This window comes from Pelodiscus sinensis, chromosome 5 (genome assembly GCF_052426305.1).
Source record: "Pelodiscus sinensis isolate ZL-2025 chromosome 5, ASM5242630v1, whole genome shotgun sequence".
Lineage (NCBI taxonomy): Eukaryota > Metazoa > Chordata > Testudines > Trionychidae > Pelodiscus > Pelodiscus sinensis.
This window is the reverse complement of record NC_143056.1, coordinates 27,998,341-28,015,443: the sequence shown is the minus strand read 5'-3', so window position 1 is coordinate 28,015,443 and position 17,103 is coordinate 27,998,341. Positions and strand designations below refer to the sequence as shown.

The 17,103-nt window shown below is 45.2% G+C and overlaps 1 long non-coding RNA gene and 1 other non-coding gene across 2 annotated transcripts; both read right to left on the bottom strand.

The window, feature by feature from the left end:
* Window positions 1–14,805: 14,805 nt before the first annotated feature.
* On the bottom strand, window positions 14,806–16,791 carry LOC142829082 (uncharacterized). The gene is made up of 2 exons (XR_012903312.2): window positions 15,444–16,791; window positions 14,806–14,990 (listed from the first exon to the last, which is right to left on the bottom strand). It is a non-coding gene; the product is annotated as an uncharacterized LOC142829082 (long non-coding RNA).
* LOC112547525 (small Cajal body-specific RNA 13) lies at window positions 15,370–15,639 on the bottom strand. The gene has a single exon (XR_003091295.2).
* Window positions 16,792–17,103: the final 312 nt, after the last annotated feature.

Genomic DNA, 17,103 nt, shown 5'->3' with positions numbered 1-17,103 from the left:
TAAATACCTCTAAGGTTCTGGGTCCACAAACCTCTGGACTGGTTCTCTGGCCCTGGCAGTAAAGTTCCAGAGTACTTCTAAAGGCTCCACTTCTGCCATTGTATTGGAAACCTTCTCCCTCTCCTCCTAGGAGTAATAGGGTTAATTTACTAGCTAGTGTGTTATGGGACTGAAAGTAATATGATGGCATAGAGAGTGGCCAGCCATCTTGTACAAAACAGTCAAGGCCAAAGCCTGTATTCTAGCACTTACTGTGGCGTTTCCACAGGGCTGGGTGAAGGGGTACAACAGTGCAAGTGGCAGTGCCTGTTCAATATCCATGGATGGAACCTTCTTATTTTCTTCCCCTTAGCCTGTGGAAATGGCTCTAACGTTGAAGCATTATGGATTCCATGTGCCTGTCAAGGTTGAGTCATCATATTTTGTTCCGTATCTACATAGAAACATTGATTCAGTCACTATTATGATCTAGGGGGCCACCCAAACAGAGGTACTGACTCATTTACTAAAAGTCCTGCAGATAAGAAATGAGGTTGCACTCACTGATCTGTTAAGGCAGAAAAAGCTGGTCTAACACACTCCGAAAGAGTTCCTTTGCCATTTAAACCACCCCAATTGCCAGTGTTCAGAGATACACTTTGATGTTGTGTTGCCTTTACTATTAAATCACAGTGTTGACTGCATTAAACTTCTCTTCCAGCACGTTCCAGTACTGATACTAGATTGTACATTAACCAATTGATAAGTCATTTTTTCCTCTCCCTTATTCTTAAGGTCCTCCTTTTTTTTTCTCCACTCAATATCATCTCATCTGAAGAAGTGGGTTTTGCCCACAAAAGCTCATGATACTATATATATGTTAGTCTTTAAGGTGCCACGGGACTACTCATTGTTTTTAAAAGTTATTAACCAAGGTACCCATCTGATTAGCTTTTGCCATAGACAACGGTTTGTGACATGCTTAGGAATAAAAGTCATTATCACTGCACAGACAACCAACATGCATTAAGCAAATGAGTACTCATGCTTACAAAAACACCTATGTTATGCAAACATGCTAGGCTGATCTCAGCCAGCTAGCACTTCATACCTAAGGCTGTGTCCAGACTCAGGGGTTTTTTCGGGAAAAGTAGCCTTTTTCCGAAAAAACTTCACCTGCGTCTAGACTGCAGCTGCGTTCTTTCGAAATTAAATCGAAAGAACGCAGCTTTTCTTTCGACGGCGGTAAACCTCATTTCACGAGGAAGAATGCCTTCTTTCGAAAGTGCTTCTTTTGAAAGAAGGCGTTCTTGAATGTAAATAGGGCTTCTTCGAAAGAGAGCATCCAGACTCACTGGGTGCTTTCTTTCGAAAAAGCGGCTTGCTCTTTCGAAAGTTCCACGTGCAGTCTAGACGCTCTCTTTCGAAAGAGGCTCTTTCGAAACTATCTTTCGAAAGAGCCTCTTTCGAAAGAGGCTTGCAGTCTAGACATAGCCTAAAAGAGCAGGGAGGGATTAAATGATTAAGGATGAAATACGGGAATGGAGAGCCTCTCAAAAGAATTGAACAGCCTCTCTTTCTAACTATATGTTTTTTCTTCTCTCCTGGATAAATCTTCTGAGACAGACAGTTGTGGTTGATTTAATGTGTAGTAGTTTCATACATTTCCTGTGACATGCAAAAAGCAAGAGACTGGGTGGAAAGCATGAAACAGTTGCTGGCAAGTAACAGTTGTATTGGTACGATTTGATCTTTAGGCAGAATCTGTGCAGCATTTTTACCACAATGCAGAGGCATTTATAGCACCACAAAGTAACTGGGCCCTTCTGTTTTTAGTATAATATACCCGTTTGCACATCCTGTGGTTGACATGACGACAAGGAAATGTTATAGAGAATCTGTATGAAACGATGTTTCCCTTTTATGTTGTTTGTGGACAGGAATATCAGGAATATACCATATATGAAAACCAGAGAGAACTGAAAACCTCCCCCCCCCATTCCTGAAAATATTATTCAAATGTTAATGAGTCAATTGGCAGTCCTGGAAAAGTGATGTGAGAAGCATGACATTTGTATGGCGTACATGTCTTTACAGTGATAAAAACTGGAACATTTGGGCTTTTCCTAGCATAGTGTAGGTTTTAAAGAATTTTAACATTAAATCAGTCTGCTCTTTGATGCTGCACATGGCTGTACAGTGGGCATTCAGTGAATGTCACTAGGGGAAGTTAGAGCTCTAAAATCCAGACAATAGGTTAAATCTTCTCGGGTACTGCTCCGCATTCCTTGTGCATTCAAATATTACCTCACTGAAACTGCGGACTTCTTGCCTGAGCAATCTTAGGAGTGCCATTTAACGCGTGATATCCTGTGTACCTGATTTGGGTATCGGTTAAAATTAAATGCTTTTCTCCTTGTGACAGATACATCCAAAGAAGCAGCAAGTCCCTATAGTCTTCTTACATGTGAATGATGGAAGAAAGTCTAGTACATCTCAAAATGGAACATAATGGGCAAGATCGACAACTGATGTAAATTAATGCAATTGAAGTCAACAGAGCTGTGCCAAATGCCACCAGCTGAGGGTCTAATTCAGTTACTTACATAGTTATAGTCAAAACAATCTGTTATAACATATGGTTTAGATGTTAAGCTTCTTCCCATGAATATAACACTTGTTTGAGTCTCAGTATTTGAGTTTTCACACTCAGTAGCAATAATCTGTATTCATATTTGATTCTTTCAGGACATTGAAAATATTCATACAGAATAATTGCTTGATTGTTAAAATACAGTGCTCACAGTCCTTATTAAGTTCCCCCTGCTGGACACTCACATTGTTGTGTTCTTATGCTCCCCAATGTCTGCAGTATTCATTCATAATCTCTGGGTTCAGCCCCTCTGACACACTTCCTGAACACAGAATCTGTCTGGTACCCCTCTCCTGGAAGTCCCAGGAAAAATGTTGAGTGCCTAAGACACCACAGTAGCTTGAGCACCCTTTTACCCCCTTCCTTTAATTGTAGCAAACAAACACAAATTTGGCAGGAGTATTCCTAAAATAATCACTCTTTACTTTAGGCTGCACAAGATATACATAGATCCATACAAAATAAGTACATAGTTCCTTGCCTCTGTTTCCTTATGACTCTTGAGAGTTCTTTGGGATTTGGTCAAACTCCTTAAGGAGTTTTCAGAGGGGTAGCCGAGTTAGTCTGTAACAGGAAAAACTTAAAAAACAACAGATAGTCTGGTAGCGTTTTATAGACTAACAAAATATGTAGATGGAATCATGAGCTTTTGTGGACACAGCCCACTTCTTCAGATGACCAGAGCGTCGGATGGCTGTGCCAAGAAAGCTCATGATACCATCTACATATTTTATTAATCTTTGAAGTGCTACCAGACTATTTGTTGTTTTTAAAGTTTTTCCATAGAGAGGTTCTTTCTATCCTCTCTTCCTTCCTTGGGGCTGTGTCTATACTGCAGAATTTTTGCGCAAAAACTCACAGAGCGTACACACCTCAAGCACGTTTTTGCACAAGAAAATTTACAGTGAATCAACAGAACAGAGGGGTTTTTGCAGTCTAGGTATTCCTCTTTCTATGAGGAATAACTCCTTTTGCGCAAGAATTATTGCGCTAAAAGGTGTGTGTGGATGGGCAGCAGGGGGTTTTTTTGCTCAAAAACAGCCTATTGAAACATGCACGGGTGCCCTGGTGGCCATTCTGTTAATGGTAATCAGAGTTTTCTTGTGAGAGAGCGTCCATGCAGCCTGGATGCTCTCTTGCATATAAGCGCATCGCTTTTCTGATGTGCTTTTGCACTGTGGACACGCTCTTGTGCAAGTAGTTTTTGCGGAAGATCTCTTCTTCAAAGAGCTTCTTGCGCAAGAAGCCTGCAGTGTAGACGTAGCTATATAATTTTGCCTTCTCACACACATTCCTACTGTCCCCACATTCCACCTCCTCCTGCTCCTCATATGCCCACCCAGCACTCCCACTGCCTCTCTCCCTCACTCAAATGGCTAGGAAGAAAACCTGTACCCTTTGTCAGGTAACTCCCATGAAGGGATCAAAGTACCTACCCAATCCCATGATCTGTCATTTGTCACCACCCACCTGGAGGCCAGACTTGACAAACTGGTTTGCCATAGGTGACAGGCAGCTCTTTGTCCATGGGTGATCATCAAGGTTTAAGGACCTGCCATTTCCTTAGCTCTCAAGTGCAACAATTTCATCTAGGCACAAGAATTCCTTCTGAAATCTCACTAAATATGCAGGCCTCAGAGCCAAGGTGAAGACTCAGAACTGTGTTTATTGAAAATCATCTTCAGAAAACAGATAGGAGCCTGGTAGTCTGATACAACTACATTCAGAGTTCATAACTTCAAACTGATTTCAGACACTATATAAACAGATCCCCAAATTGTCACACTGATTATTCTTCTCTCAAGAGCAGTGCAATTAAAGTTAGATTAAAAGTAGCAATAAGGTGCCCTTGTGTTTCTATAGGAGTTTATAATATATTTTTACCTCCTTGACTTAAATCTCGCCTCACTTGAGGGATGGGGGGCAGGCAGGAGCCAGTGCTGGGGGGAGCTGACTTAAAATCTGGATCCTCCCAGCTCTAGCTCCACAGTGCCGCCTGACACCCCTCCTCCCTGCACTGCTGCCTCTGTCTGCGTCAGTCCATAGCAGCAGCCCCGTGCAACCCAGCCTCTGTCCACGGGGAGCTTGGACTCCCTGTGGATAGTGGCAGGTGCTGGGGACCAGCTCTGTCCATGGGGAGCTCGGACCCCCGTGGACAGGAACTGCTGCCACCCTGTGTAGCAGCGTGAGGTGGAATGCAGCCGAGCTGCACCAGGAGCTGGGTTTTAAAACTGGCTCCCTTGGCAGACCAGCTCCCGCCTGCCACCCCACACTGCTGCCTCTGATACAGAGACAGCAGTGCAGCGTGGCAGGGTGCTCCCTGGATGTGGGGCCAGAGCACACTGGCTTCTGGCCCTGGCCTCGGGGACTATCTAAGGGTATGTCTACTCTAGCCCCCTAGGTCGAACTAGGGAGGCTAATGTAGGCATTCGAAGTTGCAAATCAAGCCCGGGATTTAAATATCCCGCGCTTGATTTACATCTTCCCGACCGGTCATCATTTTTTAAAATGTACAAGTCCGGACTAACTGCCCGCGTCTACACGCAGCAAGGACCCAGAATTTCGAATTAAAGCCCTAAATCAACTACCTGTTATTCCTCCTGCAAGTTTCACAACTGTTCAGTGAAAGTATGTCTACACTAGCCACCCTAGTTCGAACTAGGGTGACTAATGTAGTCATTCGAACTCGCAAATGAAGCCCGGGATTTAAATATACCGGGCTTCATTTGCATGTTCCTGGGCGCCGCCATTTTAAAATGCCCGGTAGTTCAAACTGCCAGCACGCGGCTACACGCGGCACGGGCTAGGCAGTTTGAATTAAAGCTCCTAATTCAAACTACTATTACTCCTCCTGCAATGAGGAGTCTCAACTTCCACTGGCTGTGATTTGCCATTTCAAGTCAAAGGGAGCCACAGGAAGCAGCGTGGGCCAGGCCGCTGCTTCCTGCAGCTCCCCTTAGCTGGAAATGGCGAATTGCATCCAGTGGAAGTTGTGATGCTCCGTGCCTATGGACGCTTATATAAACAAAGAGTCTTGTGGCCTGCCAGCGGCTTACACAGGCTGGCCTATGACTCAACTTTGAAAACCTCTTCAGTAGGCTAGAAGTTGCCTAAATTAGCTAATGGAAAACGCTGAACACAGGGGTGTGTGCTACGTCTTGCCCCTCAATCAGAGATAGGTGCTTTAAATCTAGTCTGCAAGGAGGCATCTATCTCTGTTAGGGTATGTCTAGACTACATGGCTCCACTGACGGAGCCATGTAGATGAATTTACTAGACATAGGAAAATGAAGTGGCGGTTTAAATAATTGCCGTTTCATTTATATCAAAATGGCCACCACGCTGTGCCGGTCAGCTGTTTGGTGGCACAGTGGGGCAGTCTGGACGTGCCGCAGTCGACAAGGGAAGCCTTAGTGTCCCACAAATTGGAATCCCTCTCCTGAAGCCACGCAGCCTGGACACCCAAAACATTTTTTTGGAACTAGACACCTGCCTTGTTCCACACAATCTGGCTGCAGCTGATGTCACCTATATTTAGACTTTTAGCCCAGAAGTCTCAGAGGAGTAGCTGTGTTAGTCTATTGGCACCTTAAAGACTAATATTTTCTCTAAGATACCACATAAACAAAGGATCCTACTTCTCAAGGAAGTGCTCTAACCACTGGACTACAGAGTTATTCTCACACACTCTCTCATTGGCCCAATGACAATATAAGTATTTGTTCTCAGTGGGACAGATGCACAAACACCTGTGTCCCCTTGGTTTGTGAATTCCTCTGGGGCTGTGATGTCCAACACGCTAGTCACTAGCCACATGTAACTATTCCCTGCAAGCAACGACCTGGCCCTGATGTTGCTGGAGGATGTGCAGCTAGATAGCTCTGTGTGCTGCTTCCCCCTGCAGGCACCACTCCGCAGCTCCCATTGGCTGTGGTTCCCAGCCAATAGGAGCCTTGGAGATGGCAGGGACAGCATGCATTGCTGCCTCGCCATGCCTCTCCCTGGGAGCAGCAGGGAGAAGTTATTGTTTGCAGGGAGTCACCTAAGATGAGTACCCTCTGGATCCAGCACCCTGAGGCCCATCCAGTGCCCCATCCCCTGGGCTGCTTCCCACATCCAAACTCCCTCTCAGAGACTGCTCCCCGCGCCTCCTTCCACATCCAAACTCCTTTCCTCCTAGTTATCCAGATTTTTTCATTTATCAGCACCCTCCATTCTCCTAACATGCCCGATTAAAAAAAAAAAAAAAAAAAGCTTTTACTGTACCAAGAGATTTAGCAGTAGTGTGTGAACTGCAGTAGGGCCAAAACTGGGACTTAGGTGCCCAAGTACTTTGTGGATATGAGCCACAATCGAATCTCTCATAACTAATCTGAGACCTATGTATCTTCCCCACTCCTTCCTCACTTATTTACATGGATAAATGCCGCACTGGAAGCATGTTGATTACAGCTGCAAACTGGACAGAACAATGCCACTGAGAAAATATGTTCTCTTTACCTCCCGGTCTGCAAACCGAAATGACACCTTATGTGTACTATGTGGGGAACTCATGCTATAAATCATTATCACCAATCATTAGTAATAAGGAGGGGGGAAGATGAACTGGTTACCCCCCCAAAAAGAAAAAAAAAGGTATAATAGAGATATCACCAGCTAGTGCAAGGTAATAAGTACCATGACATTTGTGGGGGTGGAGGGACCTTAGTTAAGACTCATTAGCTCAAGTGTAGTTTGATTGTATGTCCATAAAGAAACCTCAGTGATGAGTCTGGAGTTGAACCCTGATTCTTGGATTCCAGAGAACTGGATAAAACATTCTCCCAGAAATGGATGAGGTACGCTAGATGAGCTGAATTGGAGAGAACCCAAATCCATAGAAAGAGTTTTGTGCATAAATAACATCTAGGAAAGGTTATGTTAAGTTCAATAGCAACCAGTGGCACTCCCCTCTACAGTTTCGTTATTCACAATGCACAGTGATAAATCAAACTCCCTGACATTCAAAAGCCCAGAATCCCTCCCCATCTATACTACTTGCTCAGTTCTTAAGTATTCAGGCTTTAGATAGTACAATGCATTGGTATTTGTATTAGGGATGTAAAAGGCTAACCAGTTAACTGGTAGGGGCTGGAGCAGCTCCCCACCCACCTCATGCAGGGGGCTGCTTCAGCCCCGCAGAGCCAGCTGGAGCAGACCCTGTCCATGTTGGACTTGGCCATCCCTCCCCCCCCCCCTGGAGATTACATGCTGGTTCCCCTTTGCCAACACCACTCCCAGGGAGGAGGCTCACTGTGGCAGCGAAGTCACCTCCCTGGCAGCAAGGGCTGACGGGCAGCTGCCAGCTCCACCCCCCACGGGGGCTTCACTGAGGGCTCTGCAGTATAAAGTTTTAATCTGCAGCGCCTGCAGCATGCGTAACCACTATGAGCTTTTAGTGGATACACGGTTACATTTTTAACCTCATTTTTACATCTCTAAATTGTATGCAATCTTTCAACTAGTAGAAAACAGGTGCAAGGCCAAAGAGCTTTTGCCAGCTCATAATTAAACTGTGCAGTTCCTGAAACAAACCTTTATTTTCACTTTCCCTCTTTGGCATATGCCTTATCTCTTCCACTTCTGCAGCTGTAAGCTAGAGTGGAATGTGAGTTAGCTTGGATCATCAATGCCTCTATGTGAAGGGCCTAATACATCTGGCAGCTGCATAAAACATGCATTTTTCTCCACATGCTTCACGGCTGGCAAGAATAAAAAACTAAAACAAAAGCTGAATCCCAGACAACTAATGGGTTAGAAAGGATTCCTGGCAAATAAGTAATATCGAAAGTCATTTTGCTTACTTTTCTTATAAAGAACAAGTCCATTGTCACGGGGGAAGAGATAGTTATTTCATAATTCAAAGCCATTTCCAGAACTTTGTATATGGGATGAAATTAGCATTTGTCTATGATGCCCCAATCACTCACAGGCCCAAAAGAGACATTTATGAACACCAAGCTGATGATTGCATTTTTGTGTCAGGTGCAAGGTGCCAAGTGCTTCCCGTTCTGCCTTTTCAATTTCCATTGACTTGAAAAAGAGTAGGTGTTCAGCAACTTTCAGGAAGTGCTCCATTTCGTGCAGCATGAAGATCTAACTCCGTTCTGAAGAAATAACTTAAGTGCTTACTTTTTAGCTTATATCTGAGCTAGTCACTAAACAACCAAATATGTTGATGTATAGCAGGTATATACTTTGTTTGCAGAAAGGAAGCTTATTGCTACAAAGGGGTATTGTCAACATAAACTCACACATTTTGGCATGAAAACTGTATATTTCTGACAGTATTGGCCAAGTTAACACCTGAGATCACTATAAGTGAAAGAGATTGGAGAAAAAAATATGTAGAGTCCATTTTAATAATCAGCAGAATAGTAATGGGTTTTTCCCACTTCAAAAAGGAAGGGGAAAACATTTTAAAATACAATACAATTTAATTGTATGTAATGCCATAAAATTCAGTAAAAGGTAGGTTTAGTTGCGGGACTAGATTTAAAATTTAGTTTTAAAAAAAAGTTATGTTTGTGTCCCTTTAGGATAACTTATTTTCAGTCCTCTCCTAAGCTCCCCCTTAGCTGCATGATCACGCAGCTTCCCAATAAGCCCATACAAGGGCTCAGGCCTGCAGCACAGAGAGATACTCTCCCCAAGACATGGAGCTGCCATGGCCAAGTGAGAGGCAGTGATCCCTCTTATTTCCCTCCCCCCCAAGTGGAATGAATTTTCTTATGTGCAGGAGTGGGTCCAAGGGGTTCTGAATGTGAAAGGGGGCTCAGGGCTGGGACAGAGGTTTGGGATGTAGGGGCTCTGGTTGGGAGTGCAGGCTCTGGAGCCGGGGTTAGGGTTCAGGCGTACCTGGATGGCTCTCTGCTGGGAACAGGAAGGATCGGCTCCTCTCCCACAGCAGCAGCAGCTCTGTGCTGGAGCCCCTCTTGGCCAGCCTCAGCAGCTTCATGGCTTGCAGAGAGATATCTCACTCTGCTGCAGCCCTGTCAAGTGCCTGCACAGGGCTTAATGGGAAGCTGCACGACCACACAGCTTAGGGGGATCTTAGGAGAGGAGTCCCTCCCCGTTGGCCCCAGCATGGAGTTGCTGTGCCCAGGAGAAAAGAGCCTCTCCTCACTGTCCCCAGCAGGGAGACACCAGGTAAGCCTGAGCCTCCCCCCCAGGCCTGGGAACTCTCCAGCTCCAAAAACCCTCATCCCTGGTCCCACCCCAAAGCCAGCACCCCCAGTCCAGAGCCTGAATCCCCTCCTACACTCCAACTCCCAACCTTGAGCTCCTCCCCAATAGTGGCTGGAGCCCACCTTCTCTGCATTTGCACTAAACACCTCCACTCCTGAACCTACACCTCCAACCAGAGCCCTTACACCCAAACCTGCTGTCTGATCCCTGAGCCCCTCAAGTCCAGCTCCATTCAAGCACTGTACTCCCAGCTGGAGCCGTCACACTCCTGCACCCCAATCCTCTGCCCCAGCCATAAGCCCCCTCCCATATTCAGAACCCTTTGGCAGCCCCCCTCCTGCCACACATCACCTCCACATTGGTGCACACAAGAAAATACATTCCCCTTAGAGAATTTGTAGGCAACAATAGTCCTTCACCAAGGATATTCTGACTATTTTTAGTCCTTATCTCTTGCATTACAAATACCAGGATGCCTATCTAACCATGCCCTTTCCAGTGTCATAATTAAAAATGATGACCCATATGGAGATTAGAACTGCTGAGAACCTTTGAAGATCTGAGTAAGTTTTGCTGGTTAGTGCATTACTTTCAGTAATTGTGTGGCTCTTTATTTCCCTCTAGTGGCTAGACCACATACAGAGGTTTATAAGTCTGCTACTACCTTTGAGCTAATGCAACTTGTCCTTTATCTCAAGCACTATTTTGATTTCTAAAAATGTTAATAAAATAGCACTCAGCCACTGTTCTAGGTTACCTTGACAATCTTTCTAAAATTTCCACAAACAGACAAATCTCTCTAGAGCAAATAAAATAACCCATCAGCAGGGTGAATAATATAAATTAGTGTATGCTCATGCAATTCCCTCAGTCCCTCTTCTTCTTCCTGCCCCTCCCAAGTCTCCGTACACAACCAGTCTGTTTCCCCTTCTGCAGTTCCTCATCCAATCTGTTTTCTCCCCATGCTGTGTTCCCTAGTCCCACTGGTTCAGTCTTCATTCCTGAACTATTCATCCACTCCGACTGCCTCCCTCCCCACCCAACCTCATTATCTCAATCTCTTTGCTCAGTCAGCAACCGTGCTCCACAGTCACTGGTTCATCATCAGCCCTATCATACCAGTTCCTAGCCCCATCTTCCACCCCTAAGTCCTCATCCAACGTCAGTCCCCTCTGGTTCCTGGTCCATCCTTTCTCTTCAAGGCTCCCATACCAGTCTCCTTGCTCAGTCAGTACCAGTTTCCTCTTTCTTTCTCCAGTCTGTCTCTCCTCCTCACAAGTCTCCCTACTTGTCCCAGTCTGCTCCCCTGCCTTTGCAGAGCCAGCTCTTCCTCTCCCCTAGCATTTGAATCAGACAGCATCTTCCTGCATGTTGCAGGAATCCACAAGGGGAGGCACTGAGAGCATAGGACAGATAGGCCCCCTGCTTTCAGTTCAGGTGCCTGGCTCTGGGCAGGTCTATGCTATAAAATTAGGTCAATTTTATTTAATTCCGTGTTGAGAACCTGATTTAACAAATGTGATTTGGAAGCTCCATGAGGTGGCAGTGGTTGATCAAGCATATCCTCACTGCCAGGGGTTGCATTGATTCAGGGAGTGATACGCTATGGATAAGCGGCGAGGAGTCCTGTGGCACCTTATAGACTAACTGAAGTGTAGGAGCTATGGATAACTATCCCTCAGTCCCTGCAGTAGATTGGAATTCTGGGCTAAGGTGCCAGTGCCTCGTGGGATAAAAACATGGTTGCAGGTGGTTAGGGGTATATGCCTTCAGCAGCTCAGAACCAGCTTTGCTCCTTTATTTTCACATGGCATTGCTGTACAACCCTAGTGTTGCCCTTATCCACAACACCTGTATGATTTTGGCATAGGTATCAGCACTTCTTTTGCTGGTTCTTTTGCTGGTTCAGTGCTCTGCCTCCTGAAACCTCTGCCCCCCAGCAATCAGATCCACTGTCTCTTGAATGCTCCATGCTGGAAACTTTTGTGATCCCAAGCAAGCATTCTCAGCTGTGCTGGAGCTTCAGGAGGTAGCCGAGTTAGTCTGTTACAGAAATAAACCACAAATTGTCTAGTAGCACTTTATAGACAAATGAAACATGTAGCTGGTACCATGAGCTTTCACGGGCACAGCCCACTTCTTCAGATGACTGGAGTTATGAGCTGGGGATATGAAAACTCAAAATAAATAGGAGAGGGGAAGAGCAGGGGGGAGAGAAAGGAAAAGGGAGGGGAGTGGGAGACAGAGCATCATTGAGTATCTAGAGAATGGGTACTTAAACGTAAGCAGATAAAAATCAAAGTCAATAGATAGATTCCAAAAACAGGAAGGATACCGCTCAGGGAGCTGTTAGCACCTTCAGTGGTTGTTAAGTAGGTAGAGTCCCCACCAGCCCATACCAGGATTGAGTCCATTAGCGTGTGAATTGAATTTGTGGATGAACTGGGATTCCAGGGCTTCTCTGTGTATTTGGCTTGTAGAGCTGGTTTGTGACAAGGCAGCTACAGGCAGGAATGTCAGACTGTGGTTAGGCAAGCTGAAATGCTCACCAACAGGCTTCTGTATATTCCATTTACATCCGATTTGTGTCCATTGATTCTTTCCCGCAGAGACCGTCCAATTTGTCCAATATATATAACAGTGGGGCACTACTGGCATAGATCAAATTACTGGATGTACAGTCAAATGACTCTTTGATTGTGTGGCTTATGTTGTTTACTCCAGTGATGAATTCACCAGTGTAGATATGTGGGCAGAGTTGGCATCTTTTTTGGTTGCAGGGCTGGGCTTCTAGAGATTTATGATGTGGTTATGTGGCATGGTTATCAGAAAGAATATGTTTCAGGTTAGGGGGTTGTCTGTAAGCAAGAATAGGTTTTTCTCCTAAGGACTCTGAGGCTACGTCTACACTGGCATTTTTGGAAACGCACGTCTAGATTGGCAAGATACTTTTCCGCAAAAGCACTTTTTGCGGAAAAGTGTCTGTGGCCAATCTAGACGCGCTTTTCCGCAAAAAAGCCCCGATCACTATTTTCGCGATTGGGGCTTTTTTGCGGAAAACAGTACTGTGCTGCCTACACTGGCCCTTTTGCGCAAAAGTCTTTCGGAAAAAGACTTTTGCCTGAACGGGAGCAGCATAGTATTTCCGGAAAAGCACTGACGATCTTACATGAGATCGTCAGTGCTTTTCCGGAAATTCAAGCGGCCAGTGTAGACAGCTGGCAAGTTTTTCCGCAAAAGCAGATGAACTAGACAATCTATGGGTGGCCCTATTAGTCTGATGTTTCTTGTTCTTCAAAACCTAACATTTAGAAACCACATAACCATAACTTGTTTGCTGCTCATGAAGCTCATTCAGTTTTCTTTGATAACTAGAATACTGCAATTCTCCTATGTTCTCCAACTGAACACCTCCTCTACAGAAAACACCCCACTGTAATGTATTTTAGTGGGCCAGCTGTAGAAAGACAACTGGTTAAGATGTAGTGAAAAAATCTTGTACAAGCCATTTTAGTACTTGAGTCTAAAAACAGGCCTAGACAAAGAAGCCTAAAATGTAGTCAAGAATGGCATAGAGCAAGTAGACCTCTGTGTGTATAAAGACGTAACATTGAGTATTAGAATTATGAAGTATTTCATATTTAGATCATTTTGCCAATTTTTATTAGCATCTAGTTTAGAGCTATCATTTATATTGTAGTAGCACCTAGCAGCTGTAGTCAGGTCAGGATGCTATTGTGTGTTAGGCACTATGTAACCATAAAGGATAACTGCTGTCCCTAAGAGCTAGTAGTCCAAAAACAAGACTCACCACTTATTTCTTGTAGTTACTAGATTAACATTCAAAAGTTGTTTCATGCCTTAAGCCAGGGGTGGGGAATTTAAGCATCAGGGGCCAAATGTGGCCCCCGGCTTGTCTAGATCCAGCCCCCAAGGCTCAGGGCTTCTCCCCAGCACTAGGGAGCCCACACTGGAGCTCTAGTTTCTCCCTCCCCCCCCCCCCCCCCGCTCCTCTCCCGAGGGCTGGAGCACACAATCTACTAGCCTAGGTCCCACTAGGCTCTGAGGTGGGAAGGGAATGTGGTGAATTACTTTCTTCTTCTCAGTCAGGGCCCGCATCTCTGAGGATTTTTTTTCCCCCGCTTCTCACTTGTGTGTGGCCCCCAACTGATTTTTCTGTGGGTCAGCAGTCCCCAACCACAAAAAGATTCCCCATCCCTGCCTTAAGCCTTTTACCTCTTGCAGATGAAATAGCTCACACTCAACTATCTCTGCTTCTAAAAACAATTAAAGTTACTTGCATGCCCTTTATATGTATTCTCAAGCCATATTATAGGATAGTTTCTTCCATATCCTTCAGAAGAGAACTTTGAACAACAGACCAAATGCCAATATGTCATTTGTTTACATTTCAGAAAACATAATGGAGAACAGATTAAAAAATAATTGCATTGATGGGTTCTAAATGCCACTCCAACTTGTTACTCCAATACCAGAAATTAATAAAATGAAGTTTAAATGAGCTTCCCTCTCTCACTTGTTTTCTGGAATACTAGAACTGATGTTAGCCTCCATTTACTAGTAATAGTTGTGTGATGAGATGCACAAAGCATTTGTATTCTTTCAAGGAAGGAAGGAAGGAAGGAAGGAAACATGCAAGTGACTAGTTAGTCTTAGCATACTTCACAAGTGCTTACAATCAGTCTTTTTATTTAACCAGAGATTATGATTGCTAGTTTTGTACCTCATGAAGCCAACATAAGTTACATAAGGGTCAGCTGTGTGGCATTTAATAATATTGTATTATGCAACATGAGTAATGTCAACAGTCCACGAACCAAGGATCTTAAGTATTTCACTGCAAGTGTGTTACCTAGTTTCCAAATTGATTTGTATCTGTTATAAAAGGCAATCCAATTCAGATTACAAGAACAAATTAGAGGGACTTGTATAAGCACTATAACTTTCTTTAAATGTTATTGATTTTATTATATATTACAGGTCTTCAGATTGGGATGAGATTGGCTTTCCCCAATAGAAACATGTGCAGTATTAAAGGGTGCAGATTTCCTTAAAGTTCCCAGTGAAGTCACATTCAGAGTCTTCAGAGCAGATGATTTGAATCACTAACCTGGAAAATAAAGAGAAAGGTTTATTAATGAGTTCGGATTTTAGGATGATTACAGCTGAATAAAAGAGAATTACAACAGCCATGACTGTCATGGTGAAATGGCAGAAGAGATACTTGCTAATAAATCCATTAGCCATTAACTGATATCTATTTTATAAGACGAACAAGTGTCTAGGATAATGCATTTACTCTACATAGCTAACGGATCTTATTCTGTTTCAAGTTTGTGGGATTTTTTTAAATCAAACATATAAGAGAGAAGTATTATTTCAAAGGATTATTGTTATACAAGCCCTCCAATAAACAACATAGCCCAAGTTCCTGTACCAAACTCCAAATATAATTTTAGTAAGAACAAGTTTGGAGGAATCTACTGAATGTTTATAGCAGTTTTTAGTGTTCAGCAAAAACTGGTATTTACTAAACAATATCAGACTGCAACATTACTCTTACTGTTGGTAGATGGATAATGACATGGAATAAGTCATTATCTCCGTGGCAACAGAATTATGACTGTCAGAGGAATATTGCACATGGTTCTGCTATTACTCTTACAGGCACGCCTCGGCTTCCTCCAGCAGATGTTCTTTCTGTAAGTCTGGTAAGCCCTGAGTACAAACAACCAAGAGCAGCTCCAAGACCACAGACATCCCAAGCAAAACTCAGAAAATTGTGGGTAAAATTTTCAAGTGTTAGTTAAAACACTTCAAAGCTAAAAAAATCCATAGAATCCAGACATCTAAGTACCCAACCCATTTGTAAAAGCAGAGACTTAATTACCTAAATCACTTCAGTGACGTTAAAATTACACCCTAAGATTCAGGTTTTAAGACTCACTGACAGGCAACCGAGGCTAGTGAGCAGACCACATGAATGGCCCTCCATCTCAGTGAGCTACTACTAGACTGTCGTAATCAAGACACTCTCCAGTGATAGGGTAAGTTTGCTAAAGTCCCTTGGTTATGTAGAATATGCGGGCGGTGCTAAATGAACTATGGCAGTGCTATGATTGGACACAGAAGGAACACAGAGCTCTCACAACCTTGTATGCAATCAACAGGCATCCCACTTCACACGTGCCTTGTTTCACGTGTCACTTTAATGCAGGTAGGGGAAAAAAATGACATGGACAGAAACCAGCAGAATCTGGTAGCCTTACATGTGGCCAACAGTAAACAAAATGTCTCAGGGTCCACACGTAGAACCCGGATGGTCTGCAGATTGCCTACCCCTGTTTCAACAGCTACAGGCACCATGTGTCCCTTTACCAGGCACGAACAAGGCTACCAGCCCTCCCACCACCGAGCCGCGAATGACACCCTCTGCTGCGGGAGTCCTGCCCACGCAGGTGATGGCTAGATTTGACAGCGACACGCGGGAGCTGGTTAGAAGCTGTTCCAGTCCCGCTTTGCTGCTTCTCACTCGGCAGCGGGGGACGGAGCAGCCTCTCCGCAGGGCCGCTACTGCCGGGCTGCCTCGGGCGCAGGCAGAGGGGCGCTGTGAGCGAGCCTGAGGGAACAGCCCCAGCCGGCCTTCGGGGAGCCGCACGGCTGGGAGACAGTGACCGACCCGCTGGGACTCGGGCCAGCAACCGCGGCCCGCCCACGCCTGCTCGCTACAGCCCCGGGGCGAACCGACCCCCGGGCCGAGCAGGGCGCGGCAGCTCCCAGCAAGACCCGCTGTGCGCCCGCAACGCTCCACGCTCTGGGGCGCAACGCGGGAATCCCGCGCTCGCCCCAACCGATCCGCGCGGCTCTAACCTCCGAGACGCCCCCAGCGCCCTACAGCTCACCCAGCCCCAACTCACCGGAAGCGGAAAAAGCCACAAAGAGACCCTCTCTAGCCCCCTACTAGCTCAGCCAATAGCAATGCAGAAGAGGCGGAGTCACAATGCAGTGGCCGGGCCCATCCGTCTGTGCGGGCATATTATTGGTTTGCTCGGACGCATGACAGCTCTTTCAATCCACACACGGTCTGCCGTGTGATCCGAGGCTCTGCCAATAAAGAGGAAGGCCCTTGAACCGGTGGGCGGGACAGACAAGGTCTCTAATGCACTCTACTGGTACGGATGTGGATTGACAAGCATTTCTAGCCATCTGTGGGCGAAGCTACC